Source organism: Macrobrachium rosenbergii, chromosome 6 (genome assembly GCF_040412425.1).
Source record: "Macrobrachium rosenbergii isolate ZJJX-2024 chromosome 6, ASM4041242v1, whole genome shotgun sequence".
In the NCBI taxonomy this organism is placed as follows: domain Eukaryota; kingdom Metazoa; phylum Arthropoda; class Malacostraca; order Decapoda; family Palaemonidae; genus Macrobrachium; species Macrobrachium rosenbergii.
The window spans coordinates 28409431-28435449 of NC_089746.1; the positions used below are offsets into that span (position 1 = coordinate 28409431).

At 40.2% G+C, this 26019-nt stretch overlaps 1 protein-coding gene across 1 annotated transcript in view; it reads right to left on the reverse strand.

Annotated features, from left to right (window-relative positions):
• Nucleotides 1-23720, reverse strand: part of Mrtf (Myocardin-related transcription factor) — a 185014-nt gene extending 161294 nt beyond the window's left edge. Inside the window, exon 1 of the mRNA XM_067105351.1 lies at nucleotides 23436-23720. The gene's annotated coding sequence lies outside the window, so the exon portion shown is untranslated. The remainder of the gene's footprint in view (nucleotides 1-23435) is intronic.
• Nucleotides 23721-26019: the final 2299 nt, after the last annotated feature.

A 26019-nucleotide genomic window follows, 5' to 3' on the forward strand; every position in this document is an offset into this window, starting at 1 on the left:
CAAACATCCAGCTTCTTTCCTTTAAATCAGTTATCTTACATTAATCTTCATCGTCACCAAAACTGTTCACCTGCACGACTGCGAGATGTATCATCCATTTACACTTTTTTTTTTGCAAATAAATAAAAGATATGGTCTGTAACCACATGCCTCGAACCATTTGGTGACTTTTTACACCATGCAGGGCAATAAGAATGCTACAACTTCCCAGAATTTTACTGGAGTGATAATATGACTGTCACTGGCCTCATGTAAAAAGGCTCACTTGCCATTTAATAGTATTTCCTCAAACAAAATCCAAAAACCGAAAAATATGAGGCACCCTTGCCGATTTAGTTATTTTAGGTTGTCTACTGCAAAAGTCTACCCGATGAAAGCTGTAACGTATGCAATAAGTATTACGAATAAACACATAAACTTCATGTGTACATACATAAACTTCATGTGTACACGCACACGCGCGCACACATACACAAACACATATAAATATGTATGTATACATATGCATGCATATACAGCAGAGCTAGATGTGTGTTAGGGGGTTTTACAGGATGCTGATAAACCTTATGCGTAGATGTATGAAAGTGGCAGTCACCGTTGCGCTGATTTTAATCTGAATTACCCCAGTCAGAGAAATGGCTTACTGTTGAAATTATATACATACAATATATATATATATATATATATATATATATATATATATATATATATATATATATATATATATATATATATATATATATATATTATATATATATATATATATATATATATATATATATATATATATATATATAATTCCAGAACCTTTCATCGTGTATACCTACGAAAGCTGAGTAATCCAGTGTGCTAACACTTCCTAAAAACAGCAAAATGACCAAACAACACCTGCCCAATACCTCACAAACAATCGTACCCAAGAGGAAAATACCTGTAAGCCACCTTTCAGGTCAACTAGAAATAGACAGAGAGGGGGTGTGACAAGGAAGGAGGAGGGGGGGGGCATCGGTTGCAACAGCAATCACAGGGTGCCGTCCACACTATGATACGTCTGAACACCTGTCTTCGTATAGTCAATATTCACGTGATAGCCATTTCTTCAAAGGAGCTTACTCTCTTGTGTTCTGTAACCATTATAATTAACGGAAATCCACAAATAAATAACTAACGATTAGAATTTATTTAGCCGAATACAACAAAACTTTAGCACAGTCTAACTCTAAGCCTACGACCAGTTATTGGATAAAGAAGTTTGAGCCACTGGTTTCTATCGTGAACTGTTTCAACCACTCACTTTTGTATAGTAATAGGTTTGAGCCACTAGCCTTCATGTCCACAGGGCATGATATCTAAATTCTTAAGAAATCAGACAAATGCACTTCTGTAGAATTCATCACAATAAAGACAAATTTTTGTATGAGAATTTTATGAGGGTCAAGTACATTATACCTGTGATCCAACATTTATACAGATTTCATGTACCGGTATTCATCGGAAGAGATTGCTGAAAGCAGACAGGCACAAGCAAATGAAAGGCCTTAGTGTGACAGTTAAGAGATAGTGATGAGGAGGGCTCCGTCTCTCGGTAGTGAGAGCAAATTTCCCAGAAATGCTTCCCCAGCACCTCCACAATTCTCCCACCACCCACCCACCCCCCCGCCTCTCCTCCTCCAACCGCACCACCACCACCCACCACCAATGCAACCCGGTAACCCGTTTTCCTCTTAGCGTTTTCTGTTACACTTTTGCCAAGGGATTTTGAAAAGCAAACCTTAGTATTCTGTCGCCAATCGAAACAGAAAAAACAGAACAACAGAGCAATAGCCAACGTTAAAACTTGACAATTCAGCACGCAGCTGATGACCACACTGACAACAGGTTTATAAAGCAAATCAGAAATATCTGAACATCGTAAGAAACCAAAGACTTATAAAACAGTCAGTTTTCTAGTTGCACTATAGATTTATTAAGACATCACGCGTCACAACGTAAAATCGGCAGTATCGGAAGGAAATACACCTTAGGAAAAGGCAGCAACAATGCACTCTGGAAATCTGCAACTACCAAATCTAATTTTTACATGATAGCAACCTTGAATTATAATCTCGCTATTTTCAAGAATAATCAAGAGCGGAATTACACACTCACAAGGTACTACAGACGTCAGCAAAATGCAGTCATTCCGGTCAGTACTTGGATGGGTAACCACCGAAAAATGCCATGGCAACCTCTAATTAACATTTTAGTTGATAAACCGAAATAACAGCCCGAACCTGGGTTCGGCAAAATTGCAAAAGAAATATATATATATATATATATATATATATATATATATATATATATATATATATATATATATATATATATATATATATATATATATGTATGTATGTATGTATGTATGTATGTATGTATATCACAGGGTTTAACGTTGAATTGTTCCCGTGATGAACCTGGGTTCGGCATATTTCGCAAAAGAAAAACATCAGCTGGCCGGCCAGTCAGAACAGCACCAAACGTATTTACAAGTGATAAACACGCGGTGCATTCTTTTCACCTCTTGCTTCTCGGTATTGTCTTTTCAGCTTCTGGACACTGTTCAAGGAATCTCAAGAATGTTGCTCAAGTGCCGTATACAACTTCTGAGAGAGACGAATTTTTCCAAGAATACGCCCACCTTTCCTACCAAGACTTCCAGAACTCGATAAACGCCTAATAAGCAACTGTCACTCTAATGCATCTTAGTGATTAAGGCCCTTCCTTCTCCCTTCCTTTTCCCTCTTTCTTGTCTTCTTCGGGCCTGGGCTAGAAAAAGGATTAAGTCGTCCGTCCCGTTGACCGTTGCTCAAAAGAAATAAACATAAATCGGTCACACCGGCAACAATAAACAGGTATGAATCGATAGTTTATCATGTCAAGTTGGTAAATTTTATGACCTTTAAAGTCTTACACACATCAACATTTTCTTTTGAATTTCAAAGAAACGGAAGAGACAGGATTACAGGCGTTTATCCCCACTTCACTACCTGCTGCTACCGTAATCACTGATGTTAAATGTGGGTTCCAATGTCCGTAGATCTCCTAAAGTAAATTTCCCTCTTCCGATTCCAGGCATTATGGCTACTATCGACTATTACTACTTCTACTGGTAACACGAATAATACTCCTTTTTATCAATGGTAGAATTATTATTATTAAGTTGAATGTCCAAATTACATTCATATCAATATCGTTATCTAGGTCTGGGCTGACTGATAACAAAGTACAATAAAATGAAATAAATAACATTGAAGGAAATGTGCTCAATCCCGGAGGAAGCAACCGACTCAACCACTGAAGAATGAAAACTGTTCGTGGGAAACAAACCACAGGAAGAAATTCAATTTTTCGACAGCTTTACCGAACCGTGAAATCTTCAGATCACTTATGTTACGGTAAAATGACGAGTGGTAATCTGATTAGGATTACATACAACAAAAATGATACGAAAAAAAATCAAAACTTACAGCTACCTAGCAGCAGGTACAAACGGGGTGTAAATATGACACACAAGAGGAGGGCACTTCGAAGACAAACTGCCTTTGAGCCCTAAAGAAAGCATAATTCCTAACAGGTTTAAGAGGGCAAAAAATGCTTTTAAATAAAGAATGAAAAAAAATAATATTTAAGGAACTGACTCGAAGAGAATGAAATTATAGAAAGAAAAACTACAGAAAAATTCCCCTGCCAAAAGACTGAGACGAAAATATAGGTGATCTGAATAAAGGCAAATACCACCTTCAAAATTATATGAGTTCTAATTACTGACAGCGCTCATATAGTAAACCAAGTAATATTTGAGGGAAATCAAAACTGAAGGACTTCACTTTACAATGACATCCCTAGTCAGTACGCAAGCCACCTTCATTCACTGGTATCACACGCCTGATACTTATAACGGAATAGTTAATCCCCTTATCACTTCTTTGCGTGGGAATCTTATATCACACGTAATGAAGAGGAAAAACAAATAAATAAACACGTATATACACAGTGATTGGGCCTAAATAAGCTAAGACAGCTCGCCATGCTTGAATGTGTTAATCCTTCCAAACCACACACAGACACAAAACAATCCGGCAGTCACAACACATCTTCTAATTAATCGATAAAATTCAAGTCTTTGGGCGCCTAATTTTTAGCACCCAACCGCAGTGAACGTCACGTGACTTGACAAAGCCTGAAACTTGGCAGCACAAACCTCAGTGAAGAACCAACCAACCTTTAATCAGAAACCTTGAACACTATTGTAACGAATGGATGTGAGGACATCCAAAATTTTTTTAAGGCATTCACATTAGCCGCTTACAAGATTTTAAAAAAATGGATACATACGACGAAAAATTCAAATGCCTATTAATCAGTAAAACATTTTACGTTATACAATCTGCACACCATTTCGCAAATATGAAGAACAGGATCTTTACGCATACCGAGCTCCCTTGCATTAAAACTTGTAGGCCGTTTCTTTCGGATGAAATAGACTCTCTGGGAGGAAAAAATAGTGGGCCTCTTTCAGCAGTAAAGGACAGCCGTACAAAAACCCTAATGATTTTTTCTAGCCCAGGCCCCCAGAAAACAGGAGAGAGATAAAGGAAGAAGAAGACAGAGTTCAACAACGAAAAAAGCAACTGACCTTCGGCCTCTTGAAAAAGAATGGCCACAAGGTTGTAAGTCAGGAAGAGTAAGAACAGGTAAAGAATTCCAATGCTTGGTAAGAGAGAAAACAAAAAACAGTCACTGAACGTATTAATCTGAATACTACGGATCTTAAAAATTTTTTAAATAAATAAAATTCGCTGACCACGGTAGTCTGTCTGGGTAAGCAGTTGCAGTCAAGTTCGTTCCGGCCTGACAGAGAGAGAGAGAGAGAGAGAGAGAGAGAGAGAGAGAGAGAGAGAGAGAGAGAGAGAGAGAGAGAATGAAGCAGCAATTATTAGGCAAACTCATATTAGTTTTTGACACGAATCTGAAAAGATCACATTATCATATACCGTTCATTCCTAGGCCAATGCAAAATTACTTTCTTAATTAGTCTTCAACAAAATGAGAAAAACTGAACACGAGTACAAAAAAACGAATACACCTTTGATCTCATATATTTTCCCGGTATTACTCCACACTATAAGCTCTCTACGGAAATGTTTCCTTGAGCCTACAGTCCATAACAGGGACTTGATGTAAAACGTTTCCCTTGATTATTTGCTCTATAAAGATAGATTTAGAAAATATCTCAACTTCGAATTATTAAAACACTTCTTTAAAAATTATATACTGTTTCCATTCATTATCATCGAATCTACAACGAGAAGCAACTGAAAATGTGCAACGGTATCAAGTATCATACAAAAATGACACCACAATTCGAGCTGGGGGTCACACTGGACCCTGGGTTATATGACAATGTGGCTGCTCCTTCCTTCAGCATATCATTTCTAAAACAAAAATCTTAAAAGAACTTTTTTAATAATCCTTTCAAAGATCTAAAGCGTCTCAACAGAGGCCAGTAAATTTGACGGCAGAGGAATGAAAATCCTTAAGTATAGCCTATATAAAATCTTGAAATAAAATTTCATATGAAAACAAGCTTTAATCTGAGATATAAATTACATACAATAATGAATGAAAAGAACAACAACAAAAACAGTACAAACATTTCAGCCAGTTATGAGAGGGTACAACTGACTAGAGGCTGAAGTGAGTGTTGGATTCAATGTTTTTCAAGAAGATACTTCATCAACAGCAGCAGTTTATGCAACTGGAAGGTAGCCTGAAGGAATAAACACGTCAACCTTCAACAGAACGTGATGACCCAGGGAAAGATTCCGAGAAGGATAAATGCTGGATTTGTTGTTAAGAAAAAAAATTGCAGTGCAGGAGCCCGTTCATCCATATGCTCCTTGAGTTAGCTATATATGACAAGTGAAGAGTTCAATCTTTTCACAAAGAGCAAGCTACAGATTCATTATGCCAGAAGAGACATGGAAAGTTGATTTACTAATCAGGTGGGACTCGGGCGCAAACACCCTTGAATACAATACCTCCCCTAAAAACATTTGCAAATGTATAAACTGGAGTAAAACATTCTTCTGTACATGAATACAGCATTACATTACTATGAACAAAAATAAAGTACTGTATGTGTATTAAAAGCTGTTAAACAATAGGAAAGTTACTGTAGTAAAGATTACATCTTTCATGTAACTTCTTTTCACCCACATTTCGGTCTATAACATATTACTGGTAATAAGATATGCTAATGTATTTCTGTGTTGATAGTAGTTGCCATCCCAATTTCTGTTAATCAACCAATTGTCTTAAGCAGCATGTATAGGACAAAGAAGGTACTTGTTCATTTGTATAAATTTCTATCAACACTGGCTATGACGTCGAGTTGTGGGAATTTGTCCATTAAACAATTATTCATGAGACATTGAAGTGAGTGATACCAATAAGGAATGGCAAATGTAACCAAGATACTGTCATGTTTACCCAAGTATCCTAACTTTCCTCCTCTTCTTGGTTATGGTCTGACCTGAGATTTTGTCCCCTAAATATAAAAATTCTCATAATAAAATTCATTATTTGGATGCTTATCTGTTAAAGATAGCTTACTTCTTCACACCGGTCAAATGCTGTTGGAATTCACAAAAGAGGAACATTTGGCTCGCCCGGATGGACTGTCTAGTTCACCTGTTCTCCACCAGGTGGTTTTTGAATATTTAGTTCTTGTTAGCATTTTTCCTGACAGCCCACTAAGTTGTGGGGGAGGCTGGGCAGGCTGTATTTTAAGAACAGTAGGTCCAAATATGATAAATTTTTAAGTAATTTGTATTTTTCCTAACATACAAACCTGAGGTCTTTACATAGGGGATTTACTTTCAGCGCAAGCTGAAGCCAGCCGTTTAACTAAGGTGGATGTTGGTAGATGGCTTACTGAAGGTAGGGGAGGATCCCCTCCATCCAGCTGGTATGCATTCACTTTACCTTTTTGGCTCAGGAAGCCGAATGAGTGGTGGCTAGAGGTGGGGAATTTATGTAAAGGCCTCAGGTTCGTATGTTTGGAAAAATACAAATTACTTAAAAATTTGGCATTTGTTCCTACAGGTACACAAACCCTTGGTCTTTACACAGGGGAGACTTACTTCTTGGTGGGAGGATTCTGAGCAAATCTCTAAACTGACTGGTAGTTTGCCTCACTGGGGGCTCTTTCCTGGTCATGTAAAAGCAAAGGAAGGCGACCATGCTTCTAGTCTGTTGATCATGTGTGATGTTCAACTGCCAGACTTCTGGGCCTTTCGAATAAATGGAATGTAACGTCACTGATTCGAAGATAGGCTTGGATGAACCCATACTGTCAGGGACAATAAAGCTGAAGATAACCATTAGGTCTGTTCACTGTCAGTCCCTTTCTCCCCTTGCTAGGGAGAAGGTACGAGTTGCATCTTTTAATCCAAAAAGAGCAAGATTATAGACAGGATACTCAGTCATCCAGAACACCTGCATGCACACCCATCCAGCACGTGACAGCTTGCTAATCGTTCCTTAGAAAGGTATAAATTATAAAGTAGGAAGCCAGTCCCACATACACATCCACTCTTTTGCAGCCATACACCTTAGGTGAGCAGCCACCACAGAACCCAAGGAAAAGAGTCAGAAGATCTATGGGCTACATCCCAAAGGTAAAAAGGAGGCTAATGCGGTCTGTCGTGCCCTCATTCCCGTCCTTAGTACCTGTCCAACAGGTTCTTCCTGAATGCTAAGGGCAGACCAATGCCCCTGACCTTATGAAATCTCGCCTGGAACCTATTGTTGTCCACCACGTCAGCTGTGGAGCACGTCCATTTTAATCATTACACAAAATCAAAAGAAATGGCACTCTTGGACACCACTTCTTGGCCAAGCCAGAACTAATAAATTGTCGGCACTTAGTTTGGAGGTGAAATCCATAAGTGGTTATGCAAAAGGCCTTTGGGTACTTGGTAGCCTTTAGGATCCTTAGAAATGGAATGCTCATACACTGTTGATCACCCAGCGAATCAGGCAGAACAACGGGAAGACGTAAGCCCAAGACTTGAGTCATGGATTTGAAAGATGTCTCCTAGACTCCAAAGTCTTCATTGGGCAAGTCGGTAGAGCTGTGGCCTAGCACTCGGTAGGCCGGAGTTTGACTCTCCAGCTGGCTGATGAAGAGTTACAGGAATTTATTTCTGGTGATAGAAATTCATTTCTCGCTATAATGTGGTTCGGATTCCACAATAAGCTGTAGGTCCTGTTGCTAAGTAACCAGTTGGTTCTTAGCCACGTAAAATAAGTCTAATCCTTCGGGCCAGCCCTAGGAGAGCTGTTAATCAGCTCAGTGGTCTGGTAAAACTAAGGTATACTTTTTTTCCTAGATGCCAACAGCATCTGGAGTTCCCAGGAGGTGACCTATCCAAGTACTGACCACACTTATTCTTCCTAAACTTCACTGATTGGACAACAAGCGATGTTTTCAATGTGGTATGGTCCTTGGCTTTTATGCCCATGGTCCAGAAAGACACAGCCAAACAGTAACAGCTTCGGTGTGTGGAGACTGAAGGACTAACACGACTGTTTCCCAAGATCAAACAATCCCTCGAAACGTTGAGGTGTCAGGAATGATTGTCGCTAACACCGACCTTAGTGACCGAGTCACCGAACTTGTCTGTCATACATCCATCTTCCTTGGAATACGTCTGGTTGACCGCTGTGCTGAGTGTGCTACTGCGAATCCGTGCATCTGCATCATCAGCTCAAGAGATGAAAGAACACTAGCTGCCCTCTTGTTGATTATGGAACTACCGTGGTACCGTTCCATAAAAACACCATGGAATGCCTATCCTTGGATCCTGAGGCTTGAAGAGCTATGATGATTCAGGATATTGAGGTGCAGATTAGGTCAGGTTAGGCTAGGCTAGGTTGGGTTAAGTACCCAACCTAACCTAACCTAACCCACCCTAGCTCTTTGAAGTGCACGTGACTACCTTCTGGTTGATGCTATGAGGCAAGAAGTTCCTTTGAAGTGCAGGTTGTTCACCTTCTGGATTAGTTGAGGCCATTGAGGCTAACCTAACCTAACCTCTTGATTGCAGGTGACAGCTTTTGGTTGATGCCTTGAGGCATGAAGTATCTCCAGAGGGAAATCATATAACAACACTCCGAGGAGATAACAGGCTATTGATTGCAGATTAGGTCAGGTTAGGCTAGGCATTGGGTTAAGACCCAACCTAACCTAACCTAACCCACCCTAGCTCTTTGAAGTGCACGTGACTACCTTCTGGTTGATGCTATGAGGCAAGAAGTTCCAGGATATTGAAGTGCAGGTTAGTTCAGGATAAGCTAGGATTAGTTAGGCTAGGCTACATTAAGTTAAGTACCTAACCTAACCTAACCTCTTGATGTGCAGGTGACAGCCTTTTGGTTGATGCCTTGAGGCATGAAGTATCTCCAGAGGGAAATCATATAACAACACTCCGAGGAGATAACTGTCGTCTAACCATTGGGCTAAGTCCTGTCTCACTTCTCTGAGAGAGGAAGGGAAGGAATGCAGATACCTTTGTTGAAGACCAGGACCCCTTCAATCTGCATGAAGTGAATGGAGGAAGAGAAACTGCCCAAGAAGAACCAGCCTCCCCTGTGACAACAGGTAACCAAGCAGGGCTTGCAACTGCCGAACTGGTTGCCCCTGCCGAGACAAGGACAACCTTGCTGCTGTATCTGTTAGCCTTGCAGATACTTATTCTTGCTTGGGTGAGAGTTCGGACTTCTCTGGAACACGCAACTCCTAAGGTGCAATGAAATCCGAGAAGTCTGTCCTGTACTAGAGACACTTAAACATCAGGAGACGTATCTTGAACAAACGTGTCCTAGTCGAAGCCAAGGTGAAGAACCAAATGAAAAAAGTTTGGGAGAGGTTGGAAGCATACAAAAGAGATAGGCATGGACCCGTCTGCTCTGAAGAGGAATGAAGTCTCCCTGGAAATAATGTAGAAAAATTTACAGAAGAGTTGATGGCTAGGTACTGTATTCGGAAATATTCGTCCTTAAAACACAATGAAGGAACCATGTACGGAACGTTTCGTTTTTGTCTTGAACCAAAGCTGTTGAAATGGGTGAGGGAAGAAAAAGATCTATGACTGATTTCTAATTACCCATTACCTTCTCTACAAGAGAGGGATGATTGTAGAAATCAGGAACTGGAATGTACAATTTCCACAATGTATTCATACAGTATAACCTTTAACTTCCCTGCAGAGGACACTTAAACATGCCAGAATGAACTTGTGGACATGGACTGGATGGTTAATGAGGAGTGGTAGGAACTCAAAGGAAGTTGATATCCTACCGAAAGATGCAGCGCATGTTCCAGGTTTATGTCGCCAGTCCAACGGAAGACTGAAACTTTAATACGGCTCCAAAATGGCAGAATAGTCAACATTTGGAGATTTTTTTAATGAAAAGCTCAATCAAAATGCAGGTTACCGCCATTTTCAAGACACCCAAAAGATTAAAAGTAAGATCTTACAAATTTCAACAATGTCTCGGGTTATGGCGTTTTTCCGTTTACATCTCAGCGTAGGAACGGAACCACTGAAGTAACCCGGGGACTGCCTGTACCTAGATTTCAGTCACCGAAAATGATCCTCAAGTCTAACTGCACTCCCCACCAGTCGACATTACAACTGAGTCATCGGGATAGGCCAAGGGAACCAGAGAGGGAGGTGTAGAATACATTTGAGCTGATCCGAAGACCAAAGATTTGACAGTAGATGAAGGCCATGGACAATCTGTGGAAAGAGACATTATATAGGTCCCGAAGAACGGTTGTATAACAGGACCATAAAAAAAGCTGCTTTGAGAGAAGTGCTCCCGGCCATGTGAACAGGCTGGGGTAATCTCCTGTAGGTTGGGAACGGTCTCAGTCAGGCAAGGAAGGCCGAAGCTGCCCCTCAGACACGATGACAGAAACAGTCTCGATCAGGCAAAGTCGGCCGAAGCTGTCCTTCAGACACAACGTCATCTCCCGCAGGGCCATCGGTTCATCTTCTTGTGGCTGTGACCTATGTCTTCATCCTATGAAAAGCACCTGTTGAATAAGACATTGTGAGTGCCATGAGCAAGCTCCATACAGTAGTCCCTCAGTTATCTATTTCCACCATATCTGGAACTTGACGCTTTTCAGAGGGTCCCCAGTGCCACAATACTGTATACTATATTTCCATGCATGTACGGCACACTTTCCTTAAAAAAAAAAAAAAAATCTCAGAAAATCACCCAGAAAATCACTCAAGGTCAGGCTTTGGGTAGGTTTGGGCTAATGGCAAGAGAAAGTTTCAGTGTTGTGGTAAGTCTACTGGTACTGTAAACAAACTCCAAACCCCTTACAAATTCCTTGAGAATAATTAGGAACTATAGTAATTATAGTAATAAATCTTAAACAAACATATTTCAGTCACTATGACAGCTTCATAAACTATGACAGCAACAGCAATAGAGTCTGATAATATTACAGGTGATAACTGACAACTTTACTGTTGTGCTGGTTGATAGTGGTTAATGTAATTAACCTTTTCATAGCTGCACACATCCTATAATGAACAACCATGGCTTAAGAGCAGTAACAGGAGTATCACATGTTAATCATAATTTCACACTATGATACTTGAAAGTATTTTGTGGGAAAACATTAAAACCATTTGAAAGGGACATAAAAGACTATATGGCAACACTTAACTAAGGGTAGGAGGGAGAACAATCTTCCTTGAGAACTCTTGGGGGAATATACTATATCTCTTCCTCCCATTACATCTTGTACATATTTGTCCATAAATATACTCAAGAATTGTTGCTGGTTTTAGTTCTTATTTTTTACAATATGTGAGATGTAGTTGTAATTTTTCGAAATAAAGTAAAAAAAAAAAATTTTAGAAAGAATATGTATAACTCACTAAAAGGTACTACATCTCCACATCCCATACATCTCACAAGTATTTGTCCATAAATATACATAGAGACTGTTGCTAGTTTTAGTTCTTATCTTTTATATTTATTGAGCTCTAATTGTAATTCTGTTTACTCTCTAACAGTCATCGTCTGCTACTGTCCATCTGTCCCTCCTTACCTGCTTGAATGCAATCCTTGTGTCAACTAAACACTAAATAAAGCCTTCTTCTGGGAAGGTGAGAAAGAGTAAGTGGGTCTTTGCCTTCTTGAGAGCTTTCGAAACTGTTACAGTAGTGACTTAGAAGCACTTTTTCATTTGATACATCATCTGGGAAGGTGAGCCAGAGATGGGTAGAGACTTGGGTAGGTGTGTGGGTGGGTCACTTTGTCATTCTTGTCATTAGAGCTTTTTCATGGCTGACAACTGTTCACAGTACCAGTGACTTTTAGAAGCACTTTTTCATTTGATACATCATCTGCGATGCTTTTCCATCAATAAGTGGCTTTTGCTGTGGCACCTGCAGCATTGCAGGTGTTGTTATTGCACCTCCTCCACTTTGAATAGCCAGCTGGTTGATGGATGGCATGCATCATGAGCACAAATACATCAGGACAAGGCACAGGACAACCTCCAGGGTATGACAGGTGGGAAGTAAGACATCCAGAGATCACTTCAAGGTGAGGTGTGTGGGTGGGAAATCACTTGAGTTTATGTAAATTTAAGTCTGCAGGTCTGCATGGGGTTATGAACTTGAAAAAGTGGAAGCTGGTTCATTAGATGTCTTACCTTAGTTTTTTTTGTTTTTTTTTTGAGCTGCCGTTTTTCTTTTCATGGTCTGGAGGGCAGAGATATACATCATGATAACATCATAAATACTTCCTTCTTCCATTAATGAAGGCTGAATTCAGAGTACCAATGGTGACCATTTGTAGCAAAATAGACATCACTGCCATTTTTCAGGCATGTCATCGGGTTTTCTGGTTTGTCGTCTGCAGCTGAGGGCTGTCTTTATGGAACGTATGTTTGGTATTTTTTTCTGCCTGCTGTTGTTTATTTTTGCTCTTTTTTTTTGCTACTTTCCATTTATGAAGTTAAATGCTTATTTAACTTTTTGATTTTGTGCTGCCTTTTGACTTTTTTTTTGTATTTGTGGTTTTTATCTTTTTACCAGACCTGACTCACTTGTAAAGGTAAATAAATTAATTTTGAGCTCATTATATTGTTTTTTGTTTTCCCCCTCCTTTGTTTGTTGTGTCAGTCAAGACCCCCGTCCTGAGTATGTTAAAGAACCTCAGAGGGCTACAAGAACGTGACAGGATGGCTCAGCTGGCGGGTTGTCTGGCATTGGAGAGGGGATCATGAGTGAAAAAAAAAAAAAAAAAAAAATAACTTTTTTTTTTTTAGGTGGGAGGTGAAGTTTTGCGGGAACTGCTGGTTCCCGCTCGTTCCCCTTTGTGGATTGCTGCCTCCTTACCTTCAAGTTTTGTTTTGTTTTGATGGTCAGTGGCCATGCATCATGGAGGAGTGTTGTGGCACAAGCAGCAGGCAGTTTTGGAGTCGACGTTGGTCCAGTTTTGAGCAGCAATTGGCACTAAGTGGACAACCTCCAGGTGGAGTGTGACCATGTAGTCGTGTGACCAGAGTGCTCATCTTTGATGAAGTAAGACATCCTGCGAGTCATCGGGGTTTTCTGGGTGGGATGGCGTGCAGCTGAGGCTGTCTTTGCCCTAATGGAGGAATGTTTGAATATTTTTTCTGCCTGCTGTTGTTTATTTTTGCCTCTTTTTTTTGAGCTACTTTTTTTTATGAAGTTAAATGCTTATTTAACATTTTGTTTAGTGCTGCCTTTTGACTTTTTTTTGTATTTGTGGTTTTATCTTTTACCAGACCTGACTCACTTGTAAAATTAAATAAATTAATTTTGAGCTCATTATATTGTTTTTGTTGTCCTTTGTTTGTTGCATCTGCCGTCAGGTCCTGAGTATGTTAAAGAACCTTACGGCCCACTCGGGTTGTTACAGGTGTCCAAGGGTAAGTTGTTTCAGTTCAAGATCGGCATGGCTTTCCAACAAGAAAGCTCAAGGCAAAGCTTACGATGATTCCGAGGAGGGAATAATTTTGGCAGCCTTTTAAAGACTTTATGAAAAAGGATGGCTTTGTTTTAAATATATATAATGCTGACAAAACTTGTCTATTCTATCACTCCTTGACCACTAACACCTTGGCTGATGTGAAGGAAAAGAACTAAACCAGTCAAGAGCTTTTTCAAACAACTAGTGTCTGCTTTCTTATGAGCAAATGCTTTTGGAAGCCATCATTACACACCAATCATAGTTGGATATGCAGAGTAACCACATGCCCTATGTGGGTTGATGGATAGTCTCCTTGCGATTTGGTATGATCAGCAAAGGCTTGGTTCACCTCCAAGGTCATTTCTTATTGATTCCATAATCACATTTGTAAGGAGGTTGTTTGACATCAGACACAGGACCTTGGAATTACTAGATATTGGATAAACCTTGGAATTACTAGATATTGGATAAAGCCTATGCCCCTCATCCAAAATGCACCTGTGCATCCTACCACAACCGAATTGGGTGGTGATGAAGGTCATGTTAGGATCATGTTTTTGCCTCCTAATTCAACTTCAATCATTCAACCAACAGGTCATGGTGTTATTGCTACAACAAAATGGCTATATTGGAGGAAATTCCTGGAGAAGGTTATGATGGTGTTTGAGGACAAGGAGGAACAAGGCCTAAATACATGGGGGAACAGACTCGGGAGAATCTGCAACAGTACTTGCTGAAATCTGCCATACACAATTTTGCAGATGCTTGGAAGGACGACATCATGCACACCTTGGAGCATGCTACAAACTGTATCCTAAAAGGGAAAAAAGGCCTGATCAACTTCCATGGCTTTGATGTAAAATCTTTCATGGCCAACATGTGAAGGGAGGTGATGATATATGAAAATGGCTGGACAACAATGGTGGCAATCCTGGCTTCCAACTGTTGTCCGACTGTGAAGTAGATACTGAGTTACTGTTGGTGAGATGGAGATGGAAGTTCATGAAGATGATGATGATAATGATAGGTCTGCATCAAAACCATCCCCTTCATATAAGCATATGCAGATGGTCTTCAATATGTTCACTGAGGTGATGGAGAATACCAACATCAACCATAGTGCTTCCCCAGGGCATTGGAGCTTGCTGAAGTAATTCAAGAAATGTGGCAGACACTGACTGCTATTCAAAACTGTTGCCCTTATCATCAGAATACCCTCAACAGCTTCTTCAGACACCTAACCCCTTGCACCCAAGCCCATTGCCATCCATCTCTTTGATGTCTTGGTTATATTCAGCTGCATCTTGAAGACCAGAACCCTCTAGGCACCTCAGCAACTCTTCTGACAAGTTTGCTACTTAATGACCTCAACAAGATACAAGACCTTGACAATACAGTGATGTTGAAGGAAGAGGAAGGTAAGGGGGAGGACTTGTAATCCCTGCGAGTTTTAAAAAGTCCAGCCATCATACAGATTTTTGGCATTGCACACACGTAACTGAGAGAGTAAATGGTTTGTTTTTAATCTTTAAGTACATTTTTTGTGTGTAGACATTATTGTATTTTTAAGAGATAAAATAAGAAAAAAAAAAGAGGGCAATTAACACAACTACTGTTCAGTAAAGTAGTGTACTGTATAAGCACATAGTGTATGTATACAATATCTTGTTACATAGATGGGGTATAAAAAGTAGTAACTTAAGGTTTAACATCCACTTTCAAGTTTAAAGTGTGTTGGTTGTTGTTTATAAACATATTAAGTGTACATATAAAGTTATGTAGTACTGACAAGGTAGGGGGGATAAAGGTAAATTTGCATCTGTAGTATTTTTTTCATCATATCCAGAAATTTCCATTATACAGCATGGCCTTGGATGTATTAATCTGTACATGAAACAGCTGTCAATGTGACATACAATTAGCCTGATTAAACCTATTTTCAGTGTTTTTATGAAGTAACAACTAGCAGGTATTGATATGCCACACATGCCAATACCTGTTAGTTGTTGCAGAGCTTGGCTGCAGCCAAGAACAAGGGCATCAAAAATTTTAAGGCCTTAGATGGACAGTTTTGTCAATTTGGGTTATGAAAGTACAACCAACCTACACCTAGGAACCCACTATTCCTGTTTCCTGTCCTAGCCTAAACTAGGATATGAGCAAACTCTCGTAGTGAAGACAAATGTTAACAGAAAAACAAATCAAGGAAATAACCGTTGGGAAAATAAATAAGCCTATAGATATAAAAAACAGTTTACATCAACTGTGTTGCCATTACAGTATTATATTCTTCAAAAAATATGCAGAGCATGATTATTTTCAAAGAATTTTTCACAAAGATACTGTTCAGAAAAGAGAAAATACATCAACATTCTAAACCCAGTCTTTACCATGCGTACTTTATTTTATTGGACAATTTACCTTTCTTCTGTTTCATCTGAGGGGTCCTGATAACAGCTCTGTTTCTGTCCCCCTCCCTCATATTGTTACAAGGAGAGGAGTGATTTGTATCTTAAAAGATAAAGCTATGACTTGGTGCTCAACTGTGTAGCCTACCTGCATATGTACTGAATCCAGCACTTACTCAGCCGAAGCTGCTGGCTCACAGCAAGAGCAAAGGAAAGAAAGAAGAGAAGCCAGTCACTCTATCTTATATGAGACGCTTTTTTGTCCAAGAGGAACTTAGGTACCTAATTACACAACCTGTTGAGCAGCCACCATAAGCCCCACAGTTCAGGCTTTTGCCTGAACCATGTGACTGTCCACTTTTTCAGACAAGTTGTGATAAGCCTAAAAAGGTTGGGTGCCAACAAGTCAGCAATTCCCAATCTACCTCTTTGAGTTTCGTTACATGGGTGTCCTCTAGTCATGCTCTTCCCATGCTGTGTCGACCACCATACCCAGAAACTTATCTGTTATCCCAGTATCAGGTCAGACTTCTCCCAGTTTATCACAATCTCCACATTGAGACAAAACGCCAGATGATCACTGCCTCAGGTCAACTTCTCTCCTGACTCTACTATTATCAGACAGTCATCTGGGTAATGAAGCTGGTGAATCCCCAACCAATGAGCCCAACATTCACCAGGGTGAAGACACTTTTGGGGGACAACAGCCAAACCTAAGCACAACCCCTTCAACTGGTAGACCAGTGCTGCAGAGACAAAGCGAAGGTACTGTACTTCTGTGAGTGTGGATGAATGGAACTAGGAAGTAAGCATCTTTTAGGTCCAATGATATCAGAAAATCTCCCTCTCCTATGGAAGCTAACAGGGTAGGCTACATGAGGTTTCCATTTCGAATGGAGTTTGAAGGATGAACCCATTCTGTGGGGGTGGGGAGAAGTTGATGACTGGCCTCGACCTTCTGTTGCTTTTTCCACTATAAGAATACAACTGCAGATGCCTAGAGGGCAATCCTCTATGACTTCCATGTCACCTTTCTCCCTCAATCAAGCACTTCCATTACCAGCTGACCTGACCGAGTCCTGAAAGTCAGAGAAGAGTATCATGGGGGAGGGGGGACCTCTTTGAAGGGTAACCTACATGCATCCCACAGGACCTGCGCTACCTACCATTCATCTCGTTGTTGCCAAGTTGCCTAGTGGTGCAAATAGCAACCCCCCCCAAAAAATTTTTGGTAGTACAAACAGAGTCAACCTTCCCCTTTCCTCTTATCCTTTTCTCCTTTCCTGCCAAAGTACTGTCCAGCATTATTAAAGGAAGGAGAAGAATCTTGATTCCAACTAGAAGAGGAGGAGGAGGAATGTTGAGGACTCAATATGGCTCAGACCAAGTTTTAGCCCCTACCAAACCATGAAGGATGACTGAACCTTACCCTTGAAAAATAATAGTAACATCCCCATCACCAATGAATTCCTCAAGAGCAGGCAGCGCTCCGTTGACATTTCTTTAGCAAACAGTTCTCTTACACTGTCCCTCCTCTTCAAGATCAAATTGGCATATAAGTTTGTGGTCTGATGGGGGAAGAACTTAAAGGTCCTTCATTCTGAGACTATCAATCTCTTAAAAGTAGCTTTTCATCCTGTGACAACACTCCTGGCACAGTGCAATCTGTGATCTAGTGCATAAAGATTTACGAGCCTTTTCAACCTCATCAAAGCAAGTTATAGATCACATCATAACTGGTTACCCAAAAGGTGGCTTATCTTCCTTGTGGCATAAACCATTACAAAACATAATGAAAGTAAATACTTTCCTCGAAACAGTTTTACAATGAACTTGCTTGCTTCTGTCAAAATTACTCTCTTAAAATTAGCATTGTAACCTTCCTTCCCCTTATACATATATATAAAAGTGAGCAGATACAACCTCTTGGATGGACCAATGTATTACATCTCAATGCTTAACGAGTCTATTGTGAACTGGAACCCTAGCTACAATCTTGCAACAGTTAACAATCACATGCCTTTACAGGTGTCATCCAAACCCCATACCTCCCTACTATGAACCTCTTTACTGAATGATTGCCTGCTATTAGCAGGGACTTTAAGAACCACAGGAATGCCACGTCCTTTAGGATGACAGAAACTAAGCTGTGGTCAACAGTTCAACCTACTGATGCTGTAGTTGCAAAACCCCAATTGCAGAAATCCCCATCACAGGAGAGATCTAAATTAATTTTTTAAAATATAATAATAGCAGCATTAAACTAATTTGTATTTTTCCTAAGTTTACAAATCACAGTCTTTCATGCAGGAATATCCTTCCAACGAGAACTGGGGACAGTCATTAAACTTGTTAACAAGGTAGTCAACTTATGCTTACAGGGGGGTGCATGGGGGAATATTCATCGCTCACCAGCTGTCACCAATCACATTTTCCTTAGGCCTCAGGGACAAAGCAGGGCACTTTAACAAAAGGTTCTTGTTTGTATACCATAGAAAAATACAGTTACATTAAAAAATTGTCATTAAAAAATTGTCAACAGACTGGATGCTGAGAAACCCACCTGGAAATGTCATGATCCCAAGCAAGGAGAGCAATGACACCTGTAACCTCCTACTCGATCTAGCACAGGGATGATAGAACACTAGGGGCTAAAGGCCTGACAGAGAGTGAAGAGCTTCACCTGAACGAGTAAAAAATCAGAGAGCCAAGCACTACTGCCATGAGGGTTGCAAAACTCAGAAAAAAGCTATATCTTGGGAACTGAATATAGCTCAACTGACAGCCCCAGCCCCTCTGTTAAAAAGCTCTAAAACTGGTTGCTCAGAGGAGGGGCTAAGAAATAAGAAAGGATAGAAGCCAGTCACTCTACCATTTGCTTCTGCCTTACAATCTCTATGTACTTCAGACGAGATGCTTTCTCTGTCCAAAAAGTGCTGTGTGCTTACAGAATATACCAAGCACCTAACACATGTAGGCTAATAGAAGAAGGTGTCAGGGAACCTTCATGTGAAGTCCCTCAGGTTAGGATGTGGTGGTGGTCTGATGCAGCAGGCACCTAAGCTCATCACTCCATATACTCCAAAGTGCCGGAAACAGATCGAAGCCCAACATCACAAGTTTTTGCCTGAGCCTTACAACAAATTACTACAGTGTATTGGAAATGTTGCAAGGTCATCTGATTTTTTGCCTGAGCCTTGCAACTAACTACTATTGGAAATGTTGCAAACTCATCTGATACATCACAGACCAGAAAGAAGAGAGTGTTTCTAAACACCCATTTCTTGTATTTGCCAGTAAGCAAATGGCACTGTCACTTGACGTAAGAGGTTGGGTCCTACTCAGTAGCACGCACAGCTCACACCTGACATAGTCTCTCCTCTGGACCACCGGAAGATCCAAGAGAGAGGAAACAAAAGCTTGTCTCCCATCAGACTGATGGTTCCTAAGTTTTGCCATAAACTGAGGAGCTACTGAACACAAGAGCGATTCCAACCCCGTCAGTGCCATATGAGAAGGCCACAGTACTCACCAATATGCCCTGTCGAGGAACAACAGTCATGCAAGTGAGGTCTCAGTTCGAGGCTCGTCTCAAGGGCTTAATGGAGCCCCAGTAGGCTACGGAGGGCTCCATTAAGCCTTCAGTCTGAAGGCCTGGTTTCAAACACTAGCCTTTCACCATGGTGGCTGAAAGAAGCTTAGTTCGACGAAGGTAGAAGAAGAGGTCAACAACCTGCTGAATGGAAATCCTCCGCGTTCACACAGATGGTCCACTTCCCATGGATAGGAGAGAGGACCACTGGGAATCTCTCTCTGGGAGATGCACAAGAGCCAGCAGACCAAGAAAACAACTGGCATGGGCACCAAGAGGAGCTCGAGCCCTGGGAATGATCAACATGTAGTTGACTACCTGGAGAGAGAGAGAGAGTGGGGGGAGAAGGGGTTGGAATTTAAAATGTTCAATGGGTAATGGGAGGCATCCTCCATAGCCATCCAGGTAAATGGCACTAGAGAAAGAACATAAGAGCTTACTGTTAATTGTGTGGCTAAAAGGTTGATCACCAGCGATTCTAAGAGCTCAAAGTGACAGTCCCCTGCAAAGATGTGAAGACTGCTGGTCTCGACTACATGTCTCTGGCAGCTGAGCTGGTTAACCATAACATTCCTCCATCATGGAATGTACAATATCTGGGTAACAGCTCGATGGCATGGCAAACCATCAACTCATGCATCTACTTCACCAACTGACAGAGGTGAAGGGAAACTGCCCTTTTCCCCCCTCAACTTGATGATTCAAGTAAAGTGACTCATCAAACAGTCTTAGAATCTTGCAGGGCTAGTGGTGTCATTTGCCTTTCCAAAATGCTGATGTGAAGAAGAGGATTATCCGAAGCCTACCCATCTGAAATAAACGAGCCACTCAGGTGTGCCTTGATGCCCCTCCAATCCATCTGTGAGCAGATGCATTTTGGGAGATGCAGAGGCCAGGGAAAAATACTGCAAGCTGGTTTCTATTGTCCAATGAACATGCAAGATTTTCTGATCTCCCTGCTCAAGGAGCGAGCTGGAGTCACCGTGCAGGATGAGCTTCCTCAAAAACAACAGGAGGTCAAGGAGACCTGCCAAAATCAAGTTGGGTGACAAGAAGAACCTAAGTACTTTGGCTGCTGCTTCAGATGAGACCCGACTTATCCCAGACTTTCATGATTCCCCAAAATGTGAAAGACAATCACTTCTCTGAAGTAACTGTGCCTCAGAGGATATCAGAACAAACCAGCTAAATAGGTAATGCAGTACATGCATACCACTCAAATGGGTCTATGCTGAAAGGAATGGTGGATACTCTCACAAAAACTCATTGGCCATTTGGCAACTGAACGCATACAGCTTGACCTGGTAATAATTCCTGGGTCCTACAACAGTTGCTTTGGTACCCACTCATGGGACCGTGGCACCCCAATTGTAACTGGTACTGGTCAACGCACCTGACACAAGGATGACCTATACCTAGAAAGAAGTTCTGAGCCATGGTCAGCTAACTCATACAACTCCCATTGCTCAATAATGCCCAAACTAGAAGAGGGTACTGGTGAATGGGTACATGCACTGTCATGAGAAAGCAATCCTGGGGCTGGTGATGGGCTACAGGCTGGGAAAGGAGCAGCATGACTGCTGGCAAGCAAGCTGCCCAGGTACCGGTAGGATAAGTACCAAGCAAAGACCTAACACTTGCCAACGCCTCAACTGTACGAGTACAGTTTGGGGACCACAAATGTACCAAATGAGAGGGTAGTGCTGTCTCAACCAGTTTTTCAGGCAAAACACATGTAGAAGAGCTGGGAGCAAATCTCATGTCCAAGAGAGAGTGGACAGGGAAGGGATACAAAGTACTCGGAAAAACCAGTGCCAGCCTTATTCATGATGTCCGGGTTACCCATGGGTGGCTAAACATCATTGCTCCCCATAGCCTAAGAAGGCTGCTTATTTAAAGTGCCCAATGGGAATCCTTCTGAGAGGTCTTCTTCGATTTCCCCTCAAGCAGAAAGATGGAGAAGATAAGGCGGAGGATGAGGAAGCGCTCAAAAACTATGAGGAGAAGGAGAAAGGAAAATGCTTTTTATTTCCTACCCTCCCCTGGCTCAAGTCTTGGAAAGGAGCCATGACTGACGCTCCTAAGGTATCTCCCACAGAAGTATCGAAGTGGCTTGCTTGACTGCTGGATGACATGGATCCCCTTGATCTGCAGATCAAACTAACCTGATACAAAGCATCACAAGCAAGCTGCTAACCTAGCAGTCAGAACAACTGCCTCACCTCCTGAATGAACCCTAAATAGAGCACCTTTCTGTGTTGTAGATATTCATATTAAACCACATATATAATCTCAAAATAATTATTATGCACACCATACCCAGTATGATCACGACAAATAACAGTCTAAAAGCAACCTACTTATCCAAAACATCTGAAACAGTGAAGCAAGAAACTAACAGTGGAAAAGATGGTATAGCCTACTGTGACATGTTTCATAGACTTAGCCTAAATGATGTTTTCCTTTTGTCATATTAGGCCTATGCTATTGCAATTAGCCTAGGCTACATATTATGAATTTTGTCTGCCATGTTACCTACACCCACTGAAGGAGAACATTTGTGGATGAACATGCCATGTCTTGTTGTATTCCTGCTATAATGCTTTGCATAGTTTCCCTTTGAGTTGTATATTACTGCCAATAATTTCTTTAGCCTATTATTCTAGCCTAATTAGCCTACTTGGCAATAGGCTTTTAGGCTACAGCATCTTTACTGTATCCTACTTTCCCGTCTCTGCCACTTTATGTAGGCCTTTAGTTACTGAAGAAACTATTAGATTTATTATTACTATTAAATTTAAAGGCTGCTGTTCACATTTCCTTTTAGCAATCTGTTTCTACAATTTCTAGGGTATCTGATAGGCCTATGGTCTCTTGCTGAGAAATTTGTCTGTCAACAATGTAGCATAGGCTATGTGTAACTGTACATTATTTCATTTCGTGTTAGATAAATTTTAGTGCTGCACTTCATCTCCCTGTGTATTTCTGCAATCAGCTTTAACTTGAACAAGCCTGAAGAAAAATAGCAAAACTATTCTTATCCTACTCTGAGTGTTTACAAAGCCTAGGCCTAGGCTAGGACATAATCTAGGCAAGGTCTAAAGGAGTGCAAATTAGTGAGGCAATATTATCCAAGACAAATGAGCTTTGCCTAGCCCAGGCTAGTTCTTGCGGAGCTGTTCCTTGTGGAACTTGCCTATTGCTTGTGAAACGCCCACTCGTTCACGATGGTTCATTGAGTCTAAGCAGTGTCATGAACACGGCTTCAGCAAAGAGAGTTCACACCAAACCACTGCCTTTAGACTGAGAACCTACAGCACTGATATTAAACGAACAAAATAAATTGGGCAAATACGTACCTTAAAAGGGGCCAAGCCTAACCTCCTCTAAGTTGGTCTAACTTGGTTTTTCCAAAGTCGGGGTCCTTAGATTAAATTGTAGGCCTAATTACGTCTTCCGGGTAGACTTAAAATACACATATATGAGATTTGCGTTTTTAGTTTCGCTCACTATCACACAGATATTCATTGTAACTGTTCTCTCGAGATCTACGAATTATGGTGCACTTCGACACTTGAACACAAAACTGTTTAGTTCAATGTAAACACTCAACCAGAGAGCGGCCATTTCCGACGATCTGTTCCAAGGTTTTAAAATAAAATTAATCAGATGATTTTAAATATTAAGAAATCGCATTAAAATCTATTACAAGCATTATTTTATGTTATATTTTCTTACTAATTACTCATTAAATTATTATATTATATAAGTAAGATGTGATAAATATATTTAAAAGGCTTACATGGTACGACCGAGAGGATAAGGTATTCCTGTTTTCTATGATAAAGATGTAAACAAAAGCAAGTGATGTGGGAGGCGTGGTACTTAGAGTTTGCAGGAGTGTTCTTCATAACAGTTAACATTGGTGTTTAGTAAGTTCGTGAATCTTGCCATAAGTTCATCATTCTAGAATTCTAATCTCACTACTTGAAACTTATTTTTATGACTATTTCGTCTTTATTTGATAGTCAGATGTTGAATTTACTCTAAATGAATATCAAAAACAATAGATAGCACTAATGCCCACTGCTGTCTATTTTGTATGATTTGTCACTTAGTGTATTCGACGTTTCATAATATTAATCTTTAAAATAACTGCGTTTCAAATCCACTTTGAGTGGGTATATTATCATAAAATAAGTAGCCCCCACAACCACAAGTTCCGACATACAGTATGCAAGGGTCATATCTACGGTATTAACCTGGTAGATAGCCTTTCCAGCTTTACGCGTCACCTTCTCCGAAGGGCTAGTACTTTATAGCATCTATAGACCTTGAGTACTAGCACTTCGGAGTAGGTGACGCGCAAAGGTGGCTACGGGTTAATACCCATATCTACACCATTAATAATGCAAGTAACTTGTTGCAAAAGAACTTGGTAACAAAGGTTTCTTTAGTTTAGAACCGATTGCAACATCGAAAATCAGAAGACAAACCAAGAGAGAGACACAAATGAGTATGACTCCAAATTTGTTCTGAATGAACGAAAACGGTTATCTCGCCTCATGTTATGTAAATTTTGTTACTTCAAACAAGTGAAGAATGGACTTGAAGAATGGAACTTAAGTACAATTATAAACTTGAAAGTGATAACTTGAGATAGAAAACATAAATTTATTTCTGGTAGATAGAAATTCACATCGTCATTGTAGACAATAAGCTGTAGGATAGGTAACCAGGAGGTTCTTAGCCACGTAAAAATAAGTCTAATCCTTCAGGCCAGATAGAGAAAACAGTGGTCTTAAACTGTCTGTGTACCTGTTGCAAGGTGAAAACTAGAGGTAACTAATAAATTTGGGATTACTGATTGATATTTCTCTAACTTTTGACGAGAGATATGAAGTGTAATAGAATATTGCCGCCCACAGCACTTAGGGCTGCCCTGTTCGATCCCGAATAAAGCACAGCTACATACAAGAACGGCTGGATAATGTTGGAGTATTCTAAAATGTTCTTCCAATAAGCAAACAGGATGGTGTCGCAGGCTTTGCTTTTTTTTATTTTGTCATGAAGTTTTAAGAAATTTCAGCTACACAAGACTTTTGCACAGGCTAACTTGGGCTCCTGTATCAAAATAGCCCTGAGTGGAAATTCTTTATAACAATTTTAGACCAAGTTTATAAATAAATCAGAGCTGATGGCCATGCATTTCTGTGTTGGACAATATCAGAGATAAAAGCAGCTACACTGTAGCCGGAATTTTATAATAATGTAGTGCTGTTTCGTGAAACAGCAACCTAAAAAAACACTGAAATTTATTGCTCATTAATTTACTGTAACTAATAAAATATTTATTTATTTATAGAAATGCACAATTAATATGTTTTAATACATTCTTATTTTCTGATGTCCCCATATCCATTGAAAGGCCATCTCTGCTGCAAAACATTTCACATATGCCTAAAATGATTAAGAAATACCTTAGAACTCATCTTTAAAAGTATAAAAGACAAATTTTTCTTTATTCAGAACACCAGTGACAAAACGCCACAATAATCAAAATGAAATTTCAGCGTACTTCTGGCTCTATGTGATAGTTTGGCAAGTATGTTTAATAGCTGCCAGGACAACCGGTTTAACTTTGTTATTTATTTTGTCATGAATTCCAACACAATTCCAGCTTCTTTCTCTTTCATGGGTCAGACTGTAAACAGCTGTAAAGCTGGTCTTCTAGATATGTCAAATGTTGAAGCAAAGTTCATAGATGGTACTGGTCTTGTTCTCTTGGTAACAACAATACAAGTGTAGCAGATCATATAAAATGTTTAAAACGAACTTTGTACTGGCTGCTGATGGAGTTAACTACAATTTAATTAATTAACATTAGGATATATAGTTACAGTTAATTATAATTATAAATTTTGAAGGCCGTGTAATTATAAC